At 40.4% G+C, this 25,673-nt stretch overlaps 1 protein-coding gene and 1 long non-coding RNA gene across 16 annotated transcripts in view; one reads left to right on the forward strand and one right to left on the reverse strand.

The window, feature by feature from the left end:
- Positions 1–25,673, forward strand: part of LOC143839614 (uncharacterized) — a 77,455-nt gene that overhangs the window by 33,765 nt on the left and 18,017 nt on the right. The gene's annotated exons all lie outside the window — the stretch shown is intronic.
- On the reverse strand, positions 264–24,469 carry LOC143839615 (uncharacterized). Of its 14 annotated transcripts, none has more exons than XR_013231793.1 (5): positions 24,397–24,469; positions 23,541–23,609; positions 12,413–12,561; positions 10,078–10,200; positions 264–747 (listed from the first exon to the last, which is right to left on the reverse strand). It is a non-coding gene; the product is annotated as an uncharacterized LOC143839615 (long non-coding RNA). The 14 variants fall into 14 exon arrangements; XR_013231788.1 differs by lacking the exons at positions 264–747; positions 12,413–12,561 and adding exons at positions 2,664–6,840; positions 9,039–9,202; XR_013231791.1 differs by lacking the exon at positions 264–747 and adding an exon at positions 6,868–9,202.

Raw genomic sequence — 25,673 nt, forward strand, 5'->3', positions numbered from 1 at the left:
ATGTGATATCGGGCCCTGAATGAGACTGAATCTGCCTTATTCTGAATCACGCCATCAAGATCAGTACTATCTACTCGGACTGGCAGTAGCTCTCCATTGTTTCTGGCCGGTGTCTCATGCATCATCTGCTACTTAAGGCTTTTAACCTGAGATGCAGGGAGTTGAACCTGGGGCCTTCTGTTTGCCAAGCATGTCTTACCATCGTGCATGCTCACACACAGAGAAAGGACCAGACTTTGTTTCAAAGCATTGTACATTCTCCATCAAGCTGTTTCTTGGATCGTGTTTATGATGATTGGAAGAAAAATCGGAAGAGTTCATTTTGCTATTGCACTCACTCCTGATGGATTTTCCAAGGCCCTAGAAGTAGTCAGTAATCCAGTAGGTGGCAGCCAGAGAGCCTTTTCTGCATCTCCTGCACCATTAAACAACTGAGGAGCACATCAGAAGTGAGCTGTGACCTACAAAAGATGTTAAAATAAATGTTGGTCTCTGTAGTGCTACTGGACTTCTGTTTTATTTCAGTCTGCTAATCAACAGACAGAGGTTTGGTGGGAGCAGAAGCATGTGGTAAAGACATTTTACTGGACAGTGAGCAACTATTGGAGTGATAAGATAGACTAACTTTTTTGAAGACTTGAATAATGAGTATTTCCTTCCAAGCGGGCAGATTTCTTTGCCTGATGTATGTGGATGATCTGTGGGAGTGCTGACCTGTGCTGCTGCTGCGGTGCTAGAATGAATCGCCTAAAATGACAGTAATTCAAGGAGCGTGATTTGTGAGGCTGTGAACAATGATAGTAAAAATGTCTGCCAAGGCCTCGGCTCCATCAGGCCTTCATTTCCTCCACGAAACCCATAAAATGAACAATTTGGTGTTAGAAAATCCACAGAATTCACTGTGGTAGCAAAATAAACATGCTATAGAATTTCTTCCCATCTGAAAAATACAGTGTCAAATACAGATTGGACCTTCATGAATACTGTTGCAGCTCTGTGTCAGATTATCAAGGTTTTTGCACAGCAGATTTATGATTTTTATACACAGTGTGTTTGGGCAAGTGCAAGATATATTAAGAGAATGTTCCAGGTGGCATTTCAATCAGAAATCATCAGGACGTGTTCAGATATGATTTGTACTGTCCCCCTGCCCACCCGAAACCCAGCAAACTGTTTATTCTGGTCTTTTAAAATTCCAATTTCAATTATGCAACTCATTTTCTACTGTGGGTGTTTTGTAAAATGTTTGGTGTTAAATTTACATTATCATTTTTAAAAGCACCCTAATAGCATCTGGAGAATGATGCATTGAAATGATCTTTGATATTCATGGCATTTTTCTGCGAGTCATTTTTCGTACAAGGTGTCCTAGCAAGCACTCAACAAAGCTATCATGTTCCCAAAGTGCTTCAGGATGCAGTAACATGTTGTAAAAAAAAGCCAATTAATGTAGCACAACAAGTTGTAAAAGCATCATTAATCCTCTTCTTTCATTCCAGCCAGGCTGTTGCATCTGTGCATGATGAGTCCCTGCCACTGGGCCTGCAGTCTTATATTTTCATGCAGAAAAATAGAACTGGGTAATTATTGCTGCAGCCCTAAATATGATTTCCTGACATTAAACTCTATAGAATAACATGGGACCTCTGAATAGACCTGCTTAGGACTGCTCCCCATTTTTACAAGCCTTTTGGGGTTAACCAGTGAAGGGTATCTCTCATTCAGTAAAAAATGTGCTGTGGGGACACTGCCTTGGACTTGCATACTCATGACCTGAAAGCAGGGAACAAGAATGAACAGTGATGAACTCCGGTTATTTGTTCATCTTGTACCATGGGACACCCTGTTTTCAGTATGTTTGGTAGGTAACTGACAAACCTCAAGGTAATCACTCATCATGTTCTTTTGAACAAGCCTTTTTTTTTATCCTCAAAGGGAGTTGCATAGTTTTTAACCACATACACCCAAAATATATAAATAAATAAAATGGTTCAACTTGCTTTTGTTTTGTTTTTTTGATGAACAATTCACATTAGGATTCTTGCAGCATGTTCTGAGGCATTATTGATATAAGCAAACAGATGTCACTATAAGAAAGAGTATTCTTTCAATGGTATTTATATTAGCAGTTTGTATGTTATAGAAAAGGAGTAGGATTTAGTGGTACATTAGAAACTAACTGGCTTAGTGTGTAGCTATCATAGGTAAGAGCTGATCAGAATATATGGGTGCAAAGTTTAAGCTACAGTTTGGGACAAAACCATTTTGGAAAATTGAGAAATATCTCAAAGACCAGACTGGTTTTTCAGTGGAGGCAAAAAAGAGACAGAGTTGGGTAACAGTTTGCTTTTTGATGAATTTTGTTTGATGAATCATATACAAATCCCTTCATGGTTTTGATCTCTTACATTTTATTTGGGTATTTTTATTCTGCTCTATCTCTGGGGACTCAGGGCTTTTTTCTGACACACATATAATACACTCTCTATGCAGAATAAGACAATAGCTGAGAGTGGTGGTCCTAGACATTATGTGTCTTAGAAAGTGAGCCCCAAAAAGAAATACTATAGAAGTATTTCTGCGGCTACACTAAACAGATTTCCCTTGACCACCCAGCTAAACTTCAGAATTGGTTTTAGATAGGAGTGCATTGTATAATAATATTGACAACTGAGGAAGACCCATGAGGGTTTTGGTCTGTTCATGTGCAGTTAGATCTGTATAGTTTTTACTTTGTTTTCAACATTATATTGGGGCACTTTATTCGTTATTATTTTTATATTGTTTTTATTTTTATATTTTTATTTTTATATTGTTTTACAGCTCAACTTTTGAGTTCCTGACTCATGGCAGATTACAGTAATATAAAATACATATCAATTACAAAAACATGATTTTTTAAACTTAATATGAAATTTAACAATTAAGCATTAAATACAGGATTAAATATTAACATTCCCCATAATATTTTGTCTCTGATATGGGACATAGAAGGGGAAGGGACATACAAGACAACCTTCAGTACTGGTTTTAACATAACAGCTTTGCTCATCTTAGGTCTTTCTGCTGCTGCCAACCTGCAAACTGGTAAAATTGTCTGTACACATGTGTCTTGCACTTCATGGAATGGCCAGACTGAGGAGGTCAGGAAGACATGTACTCTCCCGGCTTTCTTCAAAGTATGCAAAACTGAAATTATTCGAGAGGGCTTCTCTAAACAGTTAATTGGGTTGCATTGTACAAAATGGTTTACCAGGTTTCTGGGATAAATGATAGGGACTGTGGTCTATACAACTATGTATAATTTGTTGCAAGTAGAATCCTACAATATACTTTTTACATTGTTTAATGTATCATGTTACTACATGCTTCTTTAAAAAAAATCAGGCTGGTTTCATACTTCTATAATCCTAATCCAACCTTTCTCCATTTTTTTTACTGATAAGTAACTCCTGAAACATTCTTCACACTTTGAGAAACCCCAGAAGTGGTGTGATTGTGCAGAATATGATTGGGAAACATAGCTGTGTACATGCCCACCTATGGCTCCTCCTCTTCCCCCCCTCTCCAGGCCCATCATTGGCCATTTGGGGAGGGGAGGATGGGTCGACATGACCATATTATGGTCATATTACCCAATAAATGTTTAAAAAATACATACAAATTCATGAACTCCCACCATTCAGGAAACCCAGGGAGGTCAAGAAACCCCAGGATTTCATGAAACCCTGGTTGAGAAAGACTGTTGTAATCCTACGTAAGTGATTCTTGAATGCCCCATCCTGCTGACTGTATTAATTCACTCTTTGTAATCCATCTTGAATCCCGGTGAAAAAGGTAGACTACAAAGAACATAAAAATATGTCCAAAAGATTGGACATCTTTGCTACTGCATAGTGAACCAATCGTAGCTATATGGCTTCATGTATTTATATCTTGGGAATTTAATAAACTACTAATTTGCTTTGTGTCTTGCTACCATTATTTCCAAGAAATTATCCCTGTGATTTATTTGGTCCTTAATCCTTTGGTAATTTAAAAGTATCAAAGCAAAAATGCAGTTGAATAGTTTAAATGTAAGTCATAGGATTTTTAAAAACTTTCCAAAAGGCAGAGTTATTACTTAGTTACTTGAGCCTAAGGCTACAACTTCTGCAACATAATACCTTGCATGATCCCACCTGCAGTCATTCTTCATTACTTAATTGCAGAACCAGCTTCACAAGTAATTCACTTTACAGTTGTCTAATTCAACCTGGAAATCAGTTAATATAGACTGCTCTCTCTCCTCTGCTCCTGTTTACATTATTGGTCCTTTGCTGCTATTATGCAGTCCACAAATAAGTTTCCTTCAAGTCTTGTGCAATTCAAATAAACGGTGCCATTTGCAGTTACCTAAGCTGAATTTCTAGTTATCAGATGTGTCAATTGCAAGAACTAGGGGGCTGTGAAATGAGCAGCATGGAGCAGGCTGAACCATCTGAGTGGGAGGAAGTAGGGTGCTCCCTGTCATTTAGGTATTCTTCAGACTTTCTGTCATGTTTAAGGGGTTGTGGGGTCATGAACTATGAACCGGTTCAGGAACAAACCTGGCTTGATTCATTTCATAGTTCAGTTTGTGGTTGAACCACAAGCCACATTTTTCTGGTTAATGCCCATCCCTTACTTCCCGAAAGGAAAATGTCTCCAAAAGGGAGTCATTCTGACAACTCAGGCAGAAGTGAACAGAATCATGCTTAATTTAGTGCTAGAGAGTAAGGTTAATATAATGAAGGCTTAATGTTATGGGTTAATGCAATGATGGTACAATGAAATATCGTTGGTATATAAAATATATGAAATATCATTCTTCTGGAATGTAGCTAAACCATGTTGTCTGTACCAAAACAATAATGGAGTGGATGACCTCTTTGGTCACAGTTTCAGTATCCTAGACTTGACTGTTTAGTCTGTTCCCTACATCTGCATATACAATCCCACATATATTCAAATATGCTGTTAGACCAAACATCCACTATATATGTGGAAGATCAGAAATACATGGATCTGCTTTACACTGAGCATAACATAACATCTATACAAGATGCAGAGAAGCCACGGTGTTACTTCAAATCAGGTGAAGAAGGCCCAAATTGTACTAAAGTAAGACACTGGGGCAGTGAGTTAACATTCCCCCCAGGGGTTGTTTCCAGATAGATATTGATCCAAATTGTTCTAAATAAAAGATGCTGAGAGATTGACAGTACTATATTACATATGTCCAAATCCAGGTTTAGGATGGCACTGCCAATCAGAACCCTTCTTAAACTAAATATATTCTACATTGTTCCATTTAGCTGAGTACTGTCTGTTCCAATTGATAGAGTCCCAGGCTTGCTACTTAAGGTCATTTTATATGGAAATGTTAGGAATTGAACACTGGATCCTTTGTATGCATACAAGAACCAGCTTGGTGTGAGAGGTAGTGTTGTAGTGGTTAGGAGTGTGGACTTCTAATCTGGATAGCCAGGTTTGATTCTCCACTTCCTCATATGCAACCAGCTGGGTGACCTTGGGCTGGCCACAGCACTGATAAAGCTGTTTTGATCGAGCAGTAATATCAGGGCTCTCTCAGCCTCACCCACCTCACAGGGTGTCTGTTGTGGGGAGAGGAAAGGGAAAGGGATTGTAAGCCGCTTTGAGCCTCCTTTGGGTAGAGAAATTGGCACATAAGAACCAATTCTTCTTCTGCCCCCAAATCCCTCACTGCCTCCCTGAATCCTTCCACTGCCCTCAGGGGGCATACCACCCATTTGGGGAACCCATAATCTAGGCTTTGATTATGACAACCTAACAAGTCTGAATTGCACAGGCAAAAGCTAAAATAGAAAACCATTAACATTCGTTTCTCCCTTTTTATTACATGAAAACATCTTATCTTACCCGGAGAGTTGTTTTGCATACATTCCATTTCTTCTCCTCATGCTTGTTGTCAACCATTACAAAGAAGACATCTGTATTAGACATCTCAAACGTTTGTTTGAGAAACGTACGTTTTGTGCAAGTTTTCCAAAACTTCCTCCCTCACTGGGAGCTCCATGAAAACATCATCATCTTCTGATGAAGATGCTTCTAAATCTGCTGTCTTAACAAACTGAAAATTAGGACTAGTTCTGTGAGACGACCCTTTAAAATCTGAACAAGTGAGATACTTTAGCTTAAATTTCAAAAGACTGGTTTCATGAGTTCTTCATGCTTTCTTATCTGAATGTGGTCTAGAAAGATGCTGGGAAGGCTTGTTTGGATTATCTGTTGTTTTGTAGTCTAAGGCAGGGGTAGTCAACCCGTGGTCCTCCAGATGTTCATGGACTACAATTCCCATGAGCCACAGCTAGCATTTGTTGTCAGGGGCTCATGGGATTTGTAGTCCATGAACATCTGGAGGACCACAGGTTGACTACTCCTGGTCTAAGGCATCCCTTAATTCTTCATCCAGTTGGTTTTCCTCATGATGCTCATCAATGGAACACTGACCAACAACCATGCTAAATTCTAAAAGTGTCTCACTGTATATCAAATAAGACACACAGGAACAACTTGAATTAGTTCCCTGTGAACCATGTTGAATTTTCCTTTCTGTTTCATCCTTTATCTTTGAAGTCTTAAGTAACTTGGTAGTTATACCAGGTGTGGAATCAGACCATGTATTCTCCTGATCATAAAGTTTAGTTTCCATCTCTACAAGTTTTCTCCATTAGGATAGGCCAAGTTCCATTTCATTTCTAGATGACATATGAATCTTAACTCCTTATGCTGAGAATTCTTCCTGTGTTTCTCGGAGGTTTGTACCATTGTTGTTATCTGCAGAAGCAGAAAAACTATCTGAAATTTCTTTGTGCTTGAAATTAAAATTGTTTGTTTAGAAATTGTAAAAGTAAATAAATATTTCAAAATTAAGTAATCTCAAACTTTTACCTAAAGGACTCCAACTATTCGCAGAGGCTGCCTAGTTTAATATATACTTAATCAGATACCATGCCATGGTTCTGAATAAAAATAGAATGTGATCTTGTGCATTAAGTTTTCTGAGAACTGATTTTTAAAAATATAAAGCAAGTTTGTAGTTTATTTTATTTAGTTAGTTCATTCACACCCTGTCTTTCAGCTCAAGGTAGCTTACATTGTAGTGCTGTCCTCCATTTTAACCTCACAACCTCTCTGTCAAGCTGACAGTGGCCCAAGGTCAGCTAACAAAATTTCATGGGGATTAGAGCCTGGGTCTGCCACATCCTAGTCCAACAGTCTAACCCAGTGGTTCCCAGATTTTTTCAGGCTTTCACCCCATTGGCTCCCAGGCCACATCCCTAATGGCCCCTCCCCCCATATATGAGCACACATGTATTTCCTGGTGTTAGGTCTATTGCAAATTCAAAACATACTATATTGCCTACATTTATTTTTTAGTTGTTGTGAAGCGGACATATTTTAGTTTGGAAAAAAATATCTTTGTAAAAGCCACTTTGGGTCCTCACTGAGGATAAAAACAGATAGGGAAAGAAACACAGAGAGAGAAGCAGGCAATGGAAAATCCCATGGCCAGGAGAAGGCTTTTCCAGCTTCCCAAAGCTTCTAGCTTCCTTACTTTTGTGGTAAGGTTGCCCACCCTGGGTTAAGCCATTCCTGGCGCTCTGTGGTGGAGCCTGGGAAGGACAGAGTGTGAAGAGGGGAAGAAGCTCAGTAGGAATATGATCCTATCCAGCTCACCTTTTGAAGCTTTCATTTTCTTCAGGAAGCTAAGCAGGGTTAGCCCTGATCAGTACAGGAATGGAAGACCACCCAGGAAGTCCAGGGTCACTACTACCCAGAGGCAGGCAATGGCAAGCCACCTTGGAACATCTCTTGCTAGGAAAACACAGCCATAGCAGAAAAAGTCTGACTGTTGCTCCCCTACTGTCTCAAATTTCTCACTGCCCCCCTGGATCCTTCCATCACCCCAAAGGGGGCGGTACCACTCACTTTTGGGAACCTCTAACTATTACTTCATGTTGTCTCTCCATCAGACCAGGATGGCATTTCTGAAGGTTTCATGAAGACAGAAACAGGGTTAAATAGAAATGGCTGTAGACGTTACTTGGCAAACCTGACTGCTCTGTGTGCACAGCTGTATTTTCTGTAACAAACATGTAAGACGTGGACTGTATATTGTTTCATGAACCATCCATGTATATTTTTCTAAGGGGAAACTCTGGGAATGGCTTACAGTCCAAAAGAAAACAAGATGTGTAATTGCATAGTTTTTCAATCAGCATACTTTGGACTGACTTACAAAACTGAGAAAGCTTCTAAGGCAATGCAACCAGTTGGAAGGATTCTGGAAAAAATTGTGAAGTAGTTTTGTATTTACAATACTGTATATAAAAACAATGTGAACAATATTTTTACTTAGTTTCTTTCCTACCTTTGGGACAAAATATTCAATTCTGGGGATATTTCTGAGAATGCAAGTAGACTCTTACAGTATCATATAGCTTTGTAATCTGATTCTTAAAAGATATATGCAGAAGTACATGCTACCATATGTAAAATTGCCTAATTATACATATTTGTTATGGAGAGACCTGTACATCCTACATTTCTATTATAGTCTATGAAGTTTTGAATAATACCTAATGTAAACATCATATTTATCCGTTAAATATTACAATGAACCATTACAAAATATTAATTTCATCTCTTACAAAACGTGATTTCACCTTCTTTATTTGCTGTTTAAAGTAAAACCAATTATTTTCTAGTAAAACTATTATTTATGAATGATTACTTTTCAAGTATGGCAGTTGTCATGACACTATTATTCTGAAGAGTAAAAGTGATGAGGGAAATAAAACTCTCTTAACTTAATGGATTTAAGCTCCCAAGGTAGCTTCTGATTATCTTATACTGCCTTTAATGGCTGCAGATTATTTAAAGCACTATTTTTTTAAAAAATAATGAAAGAACCAGGAACAGAGAAATTTAAACCAAGAGAATGTGAATAATATTTATTATGATAATTTTACCTGTTTCATATGAAAACCCCAAATCCAATTTTTCTAGGAGTGCAATTGCAAGAACTCATCAGCTTAAAGGATCTTCCAAATGTTGGGGTGGTACAGAAAGGGACATGAATAGACACTTAAGAAAAGGCATTTCAGCTTGCTTGCTTGCTTGCCATCCAGGAACTCTGTCAACAGAAGTATGTGTGAGAATACCTGAGGCTAAAACAGCCTTCTGCAAGCACCGGTCAAATTATTTTGAGAAACAGACAGAAAAAAAGAGAGAGTGGGAGGAAAAAGTGTAAGCATGCTGGAAAAGAACAAAAACACACACTTCTAAAAATACAGTGGTGACCTGATTCTTCACACTCCGTGTCAGGCCCCTTACATTTTACCTTCTTTTATTACTCAAAGCAGGGGTAGTTAACCTGTGGTCCTCCTGATGTTCATGGACTACAATTACCATGAGCCCTTGCCAGCAAACGCTGATGGGGGCTCATGGAAATTGTAGTCCATGGACATCTGGAGGACCACAGGTTGACTATCTCTGACTCAAAGCACCTGAAGTCAGTTTCAGATTGAATGCATCATTTGTTCTGATTTTATGGTGCCACCTAACCTGATGATGAAAAATCCCATTTCTGGAACTGACTGTGAACACAATCAATAGATTATGTCCTCAAAATTATACAGCCTGAAATGAACCCTTATGAGCCTTGTTACTGTTAGGTGCAAAGTCGTGTCCGACCCATCGCGACCCCATGGACAATGATCTTCCAGGCCTTCCTGTCCTCTACCATTCCCCAGAGTCCATTTAAGGTTGCATTTATGAGCCTATAATGGATTAAAAAAATAAGATTACTACATGCTGAAAATTCTGTCCTCAATGAGAAGCATTTTATGGTTAATATTCACATTAAAAACATATTTCTTTATCTTGGCTGCAAAAGCCCATTGCATCTGAGTTAAAACAATATTTTATTTCATGTTTCAATCTGACCAGTTATTATTCAACAGTTACTCAATTGTTTTTTGCAAAGTGTGAGAAATAATTGCGACTTACTGGCACTCCACACTTCTTGACTGTCTCGCATGTTTCTGGGTGCTTTTCCTGCTTTACCAGTGTCAATCACTTTGGCCAGCCAGTCCCGGCATGGCTGACTGACAGATGAACTTCCGGTGATTGCTTTACAAAAAAAAAGATTTATTAGTTTAAACACCTACCCAAACCTTCATAGAAGCCTAGACTATCTCAGCCAATGTGTGTGTCTGCCTATTCCTTGCTCCAAGCGTCTCTATTTTTAAAAAAGCTCTTCCCATCCCCCAGAAGAAGGGAGAGGGAGCGGGTGCAAGAGTGGGACACTGGAGGTGGATATAGTGCTTCTTTGCCTCCATACCTTTCTTTTGCTGGTGGCCTGCTGGTTGTCCTCTGGGGGGAAGTGCTTTTAGTTTGGTGAATCCACTTTATGCGATTCCACAACTAGTGCTTTAAAATGGCAGATGTAGCAAGCAGTTTCCTGGCCAGATGCGGGAGGTTAGCAACATCATGTGGAGTGGCTGGAATATAGCGTCTTCACAAGGTAAGCATTTCCCTATATTTATCGCATGCAGAAAAGCCCCTATTATCACAGAACCCTAAGCTAACATGCCCAATATTTTCTTTCCTCTTGGCAATATCTTTAGTAGCACTTTTCATGTGCCTTTTAATGGATCTCCAAGAAAGGCAGAAGGGATATTCCCTACATCAGACTGCACATCTGATAGTCATTAATCCAGTGCTGACAGTAAGGAGAGGTAAAATTAATTAATTTGTTCCTTTTGAGATTTGAGAATGACTAATCTTAAGAATGCATCCCACCTGAAGATTTGACCATAGAACCAGTGTCTCCTGTGTTATACACTTGTGTTCCCCTTTGCACCAGATTATGGCATAGATTGCTGACAGGTCTTCCATGGCACCTGGCTGAATACTGGATTGGATGAACCATTTCTCTTACATTCTTAAATCTTTCAGGACCATGGTTCCTAGGATTGCAGACTTTCTGCTCTATTCTTACTCATCATGGTATGTAGCAATTCTGTCTATGAAATAAACTATACTTGGTCAGAACATGAGAAGTAATTCTGCTAATCCTTATTTTATTCAGCACCGATGAATGCATTTTATTTGAACTATTTAAATCATTCTTATCCAAAAAACCTTGCCTAAGGTGGACAATGGTTAATAAAATCCCAGTAATAAAATGCTCAGTAGTAAAACAGCAGTCAAGAAAACCAGCAGTATATAATTGGCACATTACATAACAGAAAAATGATGTACTAGGATCCTTCTTTTAGTCAAATAAATACAATAGTATAGACCACAGTCCCTAATAATTTTATCCACATAACTGTGAATCATTTATTGTGGCTCCACTCCATTGCCTGTATAGAAAAGCTCCCATGAATAATTCAGTTTTGCATAGTTGACAGAAAGCCAGGAGACTGACCTCCTCAGGCAGGCATTTCCATAAGTTGAGGCCACCATGGGGAAAGCATATGTATGGGCAATTTTGACTGTTTGCAGCTTGGTAGCAGCAGAAGACCTTGCTCAGATTAGTGAAGCTCTTATGGTGGAGCACAGGGGGTGAGACAGTTGGATAATTATGAGGTCCAAGGCCATGAGGGGCTTTGTGTGAGATAACCAGTATCTTAAACTGAGGCCAGTAACAGCCAGTAGAATTCCTGTAGAATGGGAGTCATATGCCTGCTCTGTCTAGCTCCCTATCATAGCTGAATTGCAGGAATTTGTGCCCCCTGGAGTTTCTTAACTGATTTTCAGGAAAGACCTATTTATAGTGCATTATAGTAGTCTAGGCTAGATATCACTGTGGCATGGATCCAGGTGCTCAGATTATCCATATCAAGGTAAGGGACCATCTTATGAGCTAAGCGGCACTGAGAGATAGCCCTTTTTTTGCAGATCCATTAACTTGTTTCTCCAATAATAACACCAAGGCTCTTAACTAAATCAGCAAGAGTCAGCTGAACTCCATCAAAAGCTTCCCAAGCTTCACAGTGTCCTTCAAGATTTCTGCTTTCTCAAACCAGCATTACCTCTTTCTGTTCTGGGTTTGCTTTCAGTCAGCTCACTCTCAGCCAATTTACCACAGCAGCCAGGCAGCAATTTAGGACCTCCAGTGCATTACCAGGATATGGAATTAAATGTCATTCACAACCAGCCCCAACGTTATGAATGATTTGCCTCAAAGTCTTTATGTAGAGACTGAAGAGCATGGGGGATAGAACTGTGCCCTGTGGAACATCACAGGTTAGGTCCTACATTGGTGATAACTCTGGTTTCTAATAGAAACCCTTTGAGTCTTGAGGAATTATTTGAACCAGTTCAGTGTATATACCCTGATACTTGCTTCTGGCTCCAAGCTCCCCAATAGGATGGTATAAGCTACTGTACTGAAGGTTGCAGATAAGTTCGAGTTGAGCAAGAAAGAGGTATGTTCACTGAGGTGGAGGTCTTCAGCTAAAGCCAGCTGAGTCATAGCCCAGCCTAAAACAAGAATGAAAAGGGAGTTATCCAAGATGTTTCAGAGTTGGTCTGCTACTGCTCTCTCAAGCACTTGGTCCACCAATATCCCATGGAAGAGCTTATCTTGTACAGCTGTTCTTGAGAAGAGCAGAAACTGGCCAGTAGTGGATTGCCATACCTGTTTAATGCCTGAGCTTCTACATCTTCTGTTCTTCTCCCATAGTCCTGTACCTGCCGATAATCACAAGCCTGAAATTATATACCTCTGTCAGTTGAAATCTTCCAGATTTGCTCTCCCTGTGAACTGAAGTTGTGAGCCGGCTGCGGCCCAGTTTACAGGGGGAAAAAAACATATATATTTAATATCAGCTCAACAGTAACAAGTCTCAAAATATCACTTTCTGAGCTAACAAAAGAAACCTGTACAAAATTTTGATTGATCATTATCTGTTTCCAAAACTATTTTATGCCTCCACCAACTAAGTGGTATACAGTATAAAGTATTATCTACAGGTGTAAATTTGTAATTTTCTCCTGATGACTTGTGGTATTCCCACACATGTATTTCCATGGTGCATTGCTTTCAGTGAAATGTACACTCTGATCTGCATCAAAATGCATATTCACAGCTGCCTAATTTCCCCATCCATTAATTAATTTCCCCCTTCTTGCTTCTTCCCTAAAGCAAAGAACCGATCCTGGCTTTCTATACCTTTATTGGAGCAGAACTGGTTTAGAGTTCACGATGGTCAGAACAAGCAGAGAGAACACATGATATGGTGGTTTTCTTTTCTCCCATCTGGAGTATATTGCCAGTGGTCCAACTAAGTCAAGCAGTGGGTCAGCTTGAGCTGGTGGGCAGAAAATCTCCTTTATTGAGGACTCCTTTATTGAGTCCTTCAGATGCTCATTCTGATGGGTCTAATGACTGGAAAAAAGTAATCCCAGAGTTCCTAATGCACGATTCTAGTTGACACTACAATGTCTGGGATTTTCCTGGGAGCCATGGCTGCTTATTGCATATTCTGTCTTCTCTCTGGCTTGTAGGAAGACATGAACATTCATGTGAACAGAGAGAGTCCCATTAAGCCTCTCTCTTAAAGAGACAAGTTCCATATATTACATGCCCAGGATGGCAAGCAGATTCAAGATTGTATAAAGCAGATTTGACAGATGAGGCTTACATAACTTGTGAGTCATCTGTCTGAACAAAAACCACATTATAATTCCATGTTTTCTTCCGTGTTCCCTTTGCTATTATTGTCTTTTGCTATGATTGGTGCACACAAGATTCTTAAGGGACACAGTGGCAAGAAAAACAGTCTCTGTACTAAGCTGGGGAAAATACTGTTAAAATACTTAAGAGTCCGGAAGGCTCATGGTCATCAAGGATCCCTACTCTTTGAGTATGTACAGTTTAATTAACCTTTTCTCCTATCTTGAAGATAATCAGGTTTGAATTCTAACGCAATCTGTTCATGCAAGAATCTGATTACAGCTCTAAATTTCTAAGGGGCATAACCCCAGGGTATCTGAAAGTATTTGCTAAAAACATGTCAGGACTCTCCTATAGTGCAATCGCTCCATAAATTCTACATGTACACAATATTAATGACTTCATCTTAAAATCATGGGCTAATGATCAAGCAAGTGGAAAGATTTAGTAAATATACGTAATGTTTTACATTGTTATCAATGGGTGTTCCTCCTGTCTTTTCAACAAGTGTCCCAAGATTAAAGCGAGGGCAAGGAAGGTCAGCCAAATTAAAACTCTACAAGTTATTTACTGAACGTACGTAGCTCTTACTTCATTTCCCTCTTTTCAGTTTGTATTCCAAAACTGATTCCATGGAAATATTCAGGCCTTCTGCCCTGACCTCCCTTAAACTCCATTCACGTACCATATTTTATCTCAGATTACCTGTTGCTTAACAGATAAAAAATTAAGTGGAGTCTTACAAAATGAAAACATTCCATAATAATGTTTCTGTTTTAATCTGAATAAGCTACTCTTTGTATTAGCCCAGGCTGGCCCTATGGGGTCACTATAAATCGACTGCAACTCAGCAATACTTTCCATTGCCATTGTTTGTATATGATAAAGCAGGATTTTCACAAAGATGAAAATACATGGCACAGACATTATGTATTCTTCGCAGCCAGTTTGGTGTAGTGGTTAGGAGTGCGGATTTCTAATCTGGCATGCCAGGTTCGATTCTGCACTCCCCTACATGCAGCCAGCTGGGTGACCTTGGGCTCGCCACGGCACTGATAAAACTGTTCTGACCGAGCAGTGATATCAGGGCTCTCTCAGCCTCACCCACCCCACAGGGTGTCTGTTGTGGGGAGAGGAATGGGAAGGCGACTGTAAGCCGCTTTGAGCCTCCTTCGGGTAGGGAAAAGCGGCATATAAGAATCAACTCTTCTTCTTCTTCTTCTTCTTCTTCTTCTTCTTCTACCTTCTGACTGGGACAAAAAGATTCCCAGTTGTACTCATGTTAGACAAATGGGGCTTTAACTCTCAAAAGGTTATACCTTGAAAATCTTGTTGATTTCTAAGGTGAATATAACTCTTATGCATGATTTATGTCTTCTTTTTTGTCTTACCACCTAGTAAGGATGAAGGTCATCATGCTCATCAGAAAGAAGTCTTCCTTATGCCATAATTTGCACATGATAAATATGAAGCCCCATTGAAGCTGAAAGGATCTGATACCACATATTTAGTAGCTGAACCAAGATCTGTGAGCGGGGGTGTAGTATTTGACACCCCATCCTAAATACACTAGAAGTAAGCATGATAAAACTATTTCAGTGGAATCCGTCATCTAGTAATTATACTTAGGACTGTATGAACACCTCACTGGCCTTATACTGAGGCAGATTTCTGGTCAGTCAAGGTCAGTATTGCAAGCATATGCAGCCATCCAATGTGGCAAATAAAACACTGTTTTGAGTTGGTGAAGCAGGAGGGGGGAGGCAGGAACCTCACCTCCTACTGTGCCATGATCCCAGCCAGAATTGAGATCCTGCAGCAATTTTGGAGGGTGTTCTCTATGGGGACCCTAGTAAGCATATGGCTGCCAGTTCTTGTGGGCAATGTATGATGACTTACGTGTCAAGTTTGGCCCTTAGCAGGAGTATATGCCTCACTAAATTTGTTCGAGCTTTCTGATGAATAAAATAAATGGGAGTGTATTCCAAGTAACTGTGTTTACAAAGGATTGTTACACATTGCGGTACTAATAACTGTGCTATCAAGATGCAACCAACTCCTGGCATCCTCAGGACCATGGAGTTGTCTTCCTTTGAATACTAACCCATTTTCCTTAGTGGTCTCCCAATTTACATATTAACCAGGGATCACCCTGTTTAGCTTCTAAGCTTTGACAATAGCATGCTCATCATGGTTATTCAGACTTCTGGCGCAGCCTTGAATAACCTTGAGCAATATTCTTGTACAATATAGGGTTGTACAGGAAAACAGATCAACAGAGTGGGCTGTAGGTTTCTAACTACTTTGTTTAATGTGGAATATACTTTGATGTATCAGTCCGCTACAGATATTATGTCTGATCACGTGTTTAATATAAGGAAGATGTTCCATTACAAGAAATGGAAAATCTGCTAATCTTGTTAGGATCTAACAGGAAAAAACATATTCCTGTATAACTCCCAGAGTTCCACTTGTATACCCAGATGCAGATTCCATTTTGTGAATTTTGACTAATGCTCTGTTGTGCCTAATTGCATCTTGCCCTATTTTAAAATCTAATTTTCCCCACTCTCTGAGCCATTTCCAGGTCTCTAACATAAGAGAGGAATGTAAATGCAACACAGTCACTTACAAATGTACAAATCTGCAATCGCGTTTATGTCCCATTATTTTCTGATGTATTTTATTTTCTGTCATCTTGGTGCATCACCATATGCTGTAAAACATATTACGGATGGACAAGGGAGAGAATCATTCTGGCTTTTATCTAATTTTACTTTCTTTATTCTAGTGCAGAACACATAATCGTATCTGAGCCCTCCACACAACATCTAGCTGCACATTAATGGATAGCTTAGTTTCCATTAGAACTGAAACAAATTTTCTCCCTAAAAATTCTCCTCTAAGTTCTTCTTCATGAATGTTTGATGTTGCATATTCTTTGAATGCTCGCATATTTGCCATACTAAGCTATCAGCATTATTTGTATCGGACATTTAAAGTTCCTTCATACGTGTATTTAATTTGTGATAATTGTTTGCAACTTTTCATATCAGATTCAGATTCAGAGTACCTTTATTGGCATAAAATTTCATATCAGACAACTGATATTAGAATGCATTTGATTATTTTGATGGTATTGACTGGGGAGATCATTCACACTGTCCAGAGCACCCTGGAGAAAGGACAAGATAAAAAAAATAGATATCTAAAAAGAGAATAAATCTTTACATGAATGGAATCAGACTACATATGTTTAGAAGCTTCATTTGTTTTCAGACATAAAAAGTATTAGTTTTACTGCTGGAAGTTCATTTTACAAGTTACCATCTCCTTACCATCTTATTTTACCAGTTACTATCTCCTCATCTTTTCAATTTACATATAGATCATCACATAAGGAAAGGTGGTTGTGGTAGCTCAGAGTGCTTTTTGCCAATCTGGTGCATGGAATGTGTTCCTGGTTCAGTCAGATCTAGCCACAGTGATGCATGCCTTAGTTACATCTAGACTGGACTATTACAATGCACTCTGTTTGGAGGTATGTCTGGGCACCCTCCTGGGGACCCTGGTGGACCAGGAGACTCTGTCCATGCAGGACAGCATGTGGGACCTCTGCCCAGAGGTCAACCCCATGCCCAGAGATTCCCCCCAATGGCCAGAAGCTGAACTCTGGCAACTCACCTGCAAGGGGGGGGGGGGTTCTATGACCCTCTAAGAAGCTGGAGCAGCGGGCACTGCTGACACCATCAAGACTCTGGCACCAACCCAGACCCTGTGGAGGCTGGTGCAAACCCCAGAGATGGCTGGGGTCCAAGGGGATGACAGGAAGAAGTGCTGTCAACTGCAGTCCCTGTGGCAACCTTCTCACCCTAGCCAGCTCATGACTGATAGTCTTTGGAAGGGACAGCCCAATCAACTCCAATGACAAGGGATTGAGAGCAAGCCTTTGAGACCCTGTGGTATAGCCTGGAGAACCCTGATTGCAGCAAACCACTTATATTGCAAATGGAAGCCTCTGGAACTGGACTAGGAGTTAAACTGGCACAAGGGGAGGGAGAGGGAGAGCACCCTATCCCCTTCCTCAGCCAGAAGCTCCATCCGGCTGAACAGAAATACGTGACAGTGGAAAAGAAAGCTCTGGCTGTCAAGTGGGCTGTTGGGGCCCACATGGCCAACAGCGTCTTTTCTTTAGCAGTTGACCACACCCCATTGCAATGGATGGCATGCATGAAAGACCATAACCCTAGGGTGCTACAGTGGTATCTTTCATGTTCAGTGGTTGCCATTGAGCTGGAACAGGCCACATCAACTCTGGATACCTGTTGTGGGCCTTTGAAGACATCTTGGAAGACCAGAAACCAAGGGGTGAGGCATGTCTGGGCCTCCTTCCCAGGGACCCTGGCCTTCTCCCCGGAGACACTGCTATTGCACAAGGGACCTCTGTACAAGCAAATGGGACTCCATGCCCAGAGACCCTCCGTCAATGGCCAGAAGTCAAACTCTGGTGACTCACCCCAAAGGAGGCACCCTGTGGTTCCTCAAAGAAGCTAGAGCTGATGATACCACACCTCCTGGCACCCCACCAGACCCTGCTGTGGCTAATGCAAACTCCAGAGACAGCCACCTGCAGCCCCTGGGGAGGCCAGCAAGAAGTGCCATAACCTGCATCCCCACTTCATGATCTCCTTGAGCTTGGAATGGACCAGGGGCCCACCGTGCATGCATCCTGCCCCTGTCTTAAGCTCAACAAGCTGCTGGCTATAGCCAGTTGCCTGACTCTGGGACCCAAAGTGCATAGGAAGGCTGGGCAATGCCCTGCCTATGAGAGGGCAGCCCTCTGGGCATCTAGAAGGCAAGGGCAGAGTATCACAGTAGCTTGCACAGAATGCTGTTGCTAGAAGGCTGGTTGGGGTCAGCTACTGGGAGCATGTGGCCCCAATATTATAACTAGATCCACTCCCGAGCCCAACTCAAGTGTTGTTTTTGACCTTTAAATCTCTACATGGCATTGGATCCAAGTATCTGATGGACCATCTTGTCCCTTATGTTTCTGCCTGAGAATTAAGATTTCAGGGAGAGCACTTCCTGACTGTTAACAACATGGCTGTTAATGATACCGCTTGTTGGAGGTACTTAATTCATAGGGTCACCATAAGCAACTTGATGAAGTGTGCATGCACACAAAAGCTTCTACCCTTTGGACTCCAACTTTGTTCCCAATCAAGACAGTATGAGTCAGCTCAATTCCAGATACAGACTGTGATTTTTTTTAAAAATCTGTATGTATAATTTCTATAATCAGTTACATAGGCCAAAATGCAAAAGGTCACAAAACTAATTCTGTTTTTCCAATGTCAGGGTTTTCTCTTCACATATAATTTGAGAAGACTTTCCTGGGAGCAAGCCTCACTAAATAAAGGGAACTTACTTCCGAGTAGACTGGTTTAGGATTGCTCTTGCAGTCTTGTTTCCATTTGCATGAATCATAGAATCATAGAACCATAGAGTTGGGAGGGGCCATGCAGGCCACCTAGTCCAACCCCCTGCTCTACGCAGGATCAGCCCTAAGCATCCTAAAGCATCAAAGAAAAGTGTATATCCAACCTTTGCTTGAAGACTGCCAGTGAGGGGGAGCTCACCACCTCCTTAGGCAGCCTATTCCGCTGCTGAACTACTCTGACTGTGAAAAATTTACACTTATCTTTATTGAATTGCATCTTGTTCTCATTTGCCCATTTTTCCATTGTGTTCAGATCTTGTTGAACTCTGTCTCTATCTTCCGGAGTATTTGCCAGTCCTCCCAATTTGGTGTCATCTGCAAACTTGATGAGTAGCCCTTCCACCCCCTCATCTAGATTAATAAATATGTTAAAAAGTACCAGGTCGAGCCCTGAGCCCTGAGGTACCCTGCTACTCATGAGTCTCTGGAGAGTGGTGTTGTGACCCTGTGCTGACACTACTAGGCAGAAATGGCTAAACAAATCTAAAACGACTCCTTTAGCTGGAAATGGCGCCCTTTTAACTGCTCCCATATTCACAGGATCTACATCAATTCCCCCAGAGTTCTATTACCTACAAACAAAAAACAGGATTCCGAGAAGATTGAGTCAGTCTTCTAGAAAGCAATATAATGAGTCATTTAAAATGCTGACAAGAAATCAGTAGTAAAGTTAATTTACAAAACTACACAGCCCAACAGCTGCTCTGGTAACTGATTTTCTACCTGGTATAGGGGCCCAACTGTAGCCTGTTTTTTAAATGTTTAGCCAGCTCTGTGTCATTGTAACAGCCTTGTGCCAGCTGTTAGGAATGTTTGGCTATGACACAAGTATGATCTGGCGAATGAACATGAGCAGCTGACAAGGATGAAGAATGGCAGCTATGTGCAAAAGGGAATGACAGACATATGGTGCCAGCATTATGCTAATACTTGAAGTCTCCAGCATTATTTGGTTAAACTTAATTGGAATGCTCCACATTTACAGACAATTTAATTATTGTGCAATTTTATACCCAATTAAGTTTGATCTTCCATATTGTAACAACAGTAGGCTTCCCATTTAACAGGAATGGATAACGAACAAAGCTGCATCAGTGTGTGAGCCCAGGCTTATGCCCTGCCTTTGCTCTCAATATGCAGTCCTGTGTCGTTTCCCCCAATAGGCACCCTAGCATCTTCCTTCTTTCTGAGATTTCTGCTTGTGCTTCATTTTTATTGAATATTTTTAATATGGTCGGGTTATTTCTTTTTAAGGTGGCTGTTTTAGACTCCTGTGCTCATTCCGTAGTTAATCTGAATAGGCAATAAAATAATTAATTCAGAGTAGCAAGATAGGCCTCTTTGATTTGAGAAGGATGCTAAAATCAATTTGTTAATAGCGATAAACACTGAGCAAGAATACATTTTATTTTGGGGTCTTTTTTTTTTTTTTTTAGGAATTTTTAGTATAAGAAAAGTCCCATTGCTGTCTTATAGCAGTACCTGCAAAGAGGAAGTCAAACAGACTTAGTGTTCCATTAGGCTTGTGCACTAAGGGTCTGATCCAGACCGATTTGGCTTCAGATTAAGCCACTTCGGAAGCATCCAAAGCATTTTAACACCCATTAAAGTCAATGGCACTCTTGACTTTAATGGGAATTTTGGCTTTCCCTGACTTGCCTGGGGCCTGGGGGGGTGGGGGTTTAAGTTACAGCCTCTAAACTTTCAGTGTAGCTTGGGGAGGCTCTTCACTGACTCTCCTACAAATTTCAAAATAAAATAACTGATTGCTGGCAAGAACCTAAAACCAGCTGTTGAGAACTGGTGAAGCCTATCATTTTTCTTTGGCATTAAGCCAAGATCAAGGTGGTTACTCCTTAGACTGGGCATTTACATCTCTGCACCCCACCCCTAGGTCAGGAGGTAGGCAGTATTTTTAGCTGCCAATCTTGGAGGGTTTGTTGGAGGTTTTATTGGGGTATTATTGATTTATGGAATTTTATAATTGTAAGCCGCCACTAGTCCCTGAAGAGTGTTGGGGTATAAATATGAAAATAAATAAATAAGCCATTCCAAAACTGTGATGAAAGTTCCTAATTGTAGTTTACTGAAGAAACTCACTGATCACAAAGAAAAAACTATAGCATAAAATGTTGGGGGAGGTATGGCAATACATAATAAGTAGTTATAATGGGGATCACAGAAATAATTGTAAGAAATGAAATAATAATTTTCAAGTAATTATGCTTTCTCAACCAGGGTTTTGTGAAACCTTGGGGTTTCTTGATGACCTTGGAAAGCTTTCCCGAATGGGTGTTAATTAATTTTTAATATACTTTTAAAAATTATTGAGCATTTATCAGGTGATATGGCCATATATGTTTATATTGACCTGTCCTCCCCCTTCCAAAACAGACAATGATGGGCCTGGAGGGGTGGAAAGGGGAGGCACCCCAGGTAGGCATTTACCCAATCATATTCTGCACAATTGTGTCACTTCTGGGGTTTCTCAAAGCCTGAAGAATGTTTCAGGGATTTCTCAACAGTAAAAAAAGTGAGAAAGGCTGAATTACAATGTTGGTTTAAAGTTTCACAAGTTTCACTGTAGTACTAATGCACTTGTGGCCTATTTTTATATTTTATGGTAGATTTAAAAGTAAAGATTAGTCAGATATTTCTTTGATGCATCAGCATGTTTTTAACTTGATCCTTCAGGCTAATTGTCAATTACAGTAACTGCTGAGCAGTGTGGATACTGCAGAAATAGTGGCAATGTTATTTATAAACTGCTAAATGCAAAGAACTGCAATGTGAATTGCAATGTGCGATATGTACAGCTATGTAGGTCCCTAATGGAGTGTGTGTTCGGGTCTACCTGAACCAAAAATATATCCCAAAAACATTCTATGGGTACTTTTAGGTATATTTCAGCACCCCAAATATGCACATGACTTTTTCAGGAGAACCGGGGGTGGGGTGGGGGTGGATCCTAGGTATATGTGGGAATTACCAACAACCCCAAACAGTAACTGAGGGGCTGTTATGGGGTTTTCTTGTGCAGTCACTTTAAACAGGGTGTGAGAGTTCTCCTTGTAGGATTGGCAACTTTGAAGGCTTAGTTGTGCAGTCCTGTTTAAAATGGGCTGCCCAGAATAGCCCCATCTCAGCCTGCAGGGAGAGTTCTCCATGCAGGATTAGCTCCTTTGTGACCTCTTTTGAGCAGTCCAGTTTAAAGGAACCAAAGGACACCACCGAAGAAGAAGAAGAAGAAGAAGAAGAAGAAGAAGAAGAAGAAGAAGAGTTGGTTCTTACATGCCGCTTTTCCCTACCCGAAGGAGGCTCAAAGCGGTTTACAGTCATCTTCCCTTTCCTCTCCCCACAACAGACACCCTGTGGGGTGGGTGAGGCTGAGAGAGCCCTGATATCACTGCTCAGTCAGAACAGTTTTATCAGTGCCGTGGCAAGCCCAAGGTCACCCAGCAGGCTGCATGTGGGGGAGTGCAGAATCGAACCTGGCACTCCTAACCACTACACCAAACTAAACCACCTCTCAGTTTTGTTGTTGTTGTTGTTGTTTTTTTTTTTTTGATTTACCCATATATATTTTTTCTCAGTATTTTTCAGTTTGGGTCTATTGGACCTGAACAAATTTGGGATTTCTGAAAAATCCTGGATCATATCTCACAAACTTTTAATTTAAAACAGTTTTAACCATTTGGAAAATTCCCCTTGCTGTACAAACTGTATTGGTTAATTTTATCCATTATTTTGTTGCAAAATCAAATCTAAATAGTGATGAGCTCTTATTTGTCAAGCTAATTTACCACAAACACTATAAATCAAGCTACTTGCCAACAGCTGATACCAAACAGATTTTTTAAAGCTGTAGCATCTTGACTAACAGATTACCAACACAGATCAGTTTGCCTTCATCCTGTTTCATTCGTGAACATGCGAGCCCCAAATTTTCCTCATGACAAACCACATGCATGTAGTGCTCCTGAAAATGTTCCTGAAGACACTAGGATTCTCATTTGGCCTGGTTTAGCTCTACACAGAAGCCCTCCTTAAAATGGCCCACAGAATCTGAAGCCGTTTGAAAAGTAGACAGAATATATTCACTGCAAGCAAGCAGCAGAAGGCAAGACAAGAGGGAAATACTGACATAATATTAATACATCTCTCTCCACAGCAAGCAACAACTATTACCTTAGACCGTTTGTCTTTCATTTAACAATCATTCAAACAGCAGAATTATCGGCATTCCAGTAAACTCCTTGGGAAAGTATCAAAAGATCATACCTGACACATAAACCATCCAGGCTCTTCTTAAAACAAAAACCATCTCATCCCACATGGAGGTTATGTTTCCTTTAACAGAAATACACATCTGTCATAGACACACATACATCCTGACATACCTCTTTGGACAGATTGCACCAATAAGAAAACCAGAGAACCATGTGGGAAATGTTTACTCAAATGTCTGTAACAATTGGCATATGGCCTTTGGAATTACCCTTGACATCTGTGTTATGCAGCACTTAACAGGAACAGATCTGTGAAGCTGCATTCAGGTGATGGATAACAAAAGGACTTGAGATCAGAGCAAAATATTGTCAAGAAACGATCCCCTTTATAATTCTTGGTTCATTTCCTTTGATTAAAAAAAGGCTTTTTTGTTGTTTTCTGATGCCCCATTTTTTCCCATGGTTCAAGACGACATAAAATACATACAGTATTTGCTGGCATATAAGACTACTTTCCCCCCCTGAAAAACATGCCTCCAAGTGGGGGGGGGTCATCCTATATGCCGGGTGCACTTCAGTTGGGGTAGACATAGGTGCCCATAGTGGCCCATAGTACTGTATTTTGAGTGGAAATGTTGGGGGGTCGTCTTATACACCCAGTTGTCTTATACGCCGGCAAATACGGTAACTATAAACTTTCAAGTAACAGTAGAACCCCAATTCACCCCCCCAATAAAATGCCTGCAACTTAAACTTCACAAAAGCAAACCGAGAGATGTCCAGTGTCTCCTGAACATTCCAAGCCCCTCACCTCCACATTCCATAAAGTGGGAACTTGTTGTCAAGGCCAGAGAACAACCAGAAGTTGGCAGGCAGAGGAGTACAACTTTTCCTTTTAACAACCTTACCTTATTTTCCATCTTCTTATTTTTTGTCCCTACTTGAGAGTTCAAATTTATTTTTGAAGTGTTTATGTGCTGAGTCCAAAAGCACAAAACTTACTGCTTACTGATTAACACATTTATGAGTCCAAAGGATTACAGTGCAATTCTATGTATTTACTCCAGTCTTAGGCCATCGATTTCAATGGCTTGGATCCAAGTGAAGCGCTAGCAGAAACATAAATGGACTCGGGTGACACCTAATGCTTTTCAACCTATATATTATAGTATACAGGAATTAGGTGCAAAAGATCCTGCGCAAACAGAAATAAAAGAGGAGATACAATAAATCTGACTTAACGCAAGTGGTTTTTCCTTGCATTTCAGGTGGTACAAGAGCTCCAGAAAATTTGTGCTGGATCCAACCCAAGGGGTTGAGACTGTAGTAACTGTGTACTGCATTGCAGTGTTATAAATAGATAGTTCCCTGATAGATGGGATTGATTTGCAGATAAGAGACGGAGGCTTGAGAAAAGATAAGGAAAAAATTATCAGGATCCCCCCCACACACACACACACATACACTTCAGCAGTGGAATAAGCTGCCTAAGGAGGTGGCAGGATCCCCCTCACTAGCAGTCTTCAAGCAGCAGCTGGTATGGCCTGTATGGCCCCTCCCAACTCTATAATTCTATAATGGGGAGATATGGGGAACCAAGACTGGGTTCAGCTGGGTGCTTCTAGATTCTTTTAATTCCCACCCTTTTTGCTTCCCATAATCAACAGAACTAAACCTTGCTCATTTTAAAGAGTATTCCATCTTGTGGCAAATAACAAAATTACATGTGTCCATTATAATGTGAAATGTGCAGATTCCTTTCGTAAATTCCTTGGAAAATCTTCTTTTCCTCCCTAGGCATTCACTTTGGGCCTGCAGGGGCCAATATGATGAGTTGTTTATTTGTTTCTTCAAAGCACTGTAATGTCAGCCAGACTTAGCTCTCTAGCAGTTTATAATAAAACAAATAGAAATTCAATAAACATAACTGATAAAACGATGCATACTTATGAATAACCAGTTGCCAAAAATATTTAATGCTATCAAGTCTGACAACAAGTGTTTAATCAAAATAAAAATATAAAATACCTTAAACACAGTTGGATCTAGCGGCATCAAACAGATGATAAAACAGATGACATGAAATAAAAGTACTTCTTTCTAGCCATATATTCACAATGGAGTCCCACAACTGCAAATAACTCTCCTGGGGGGTGGGGGGAAACAGCTGGAAGAGGGTCAACAA

The sequence above is a fragment of the Paroedura picta genome, chromosome 6, assembly GCF_049243985.1.
Source record: "Paroedura picta isolate Pp20150507F chromosome 6, Ppicta_v3.0, whole genome shotgun sequence".
NCBI lineage: Eukaryota > Metazoa > Chordata > Lepidosauria > Squamata > Gekkonidae > Paroedura > Paroedura picta.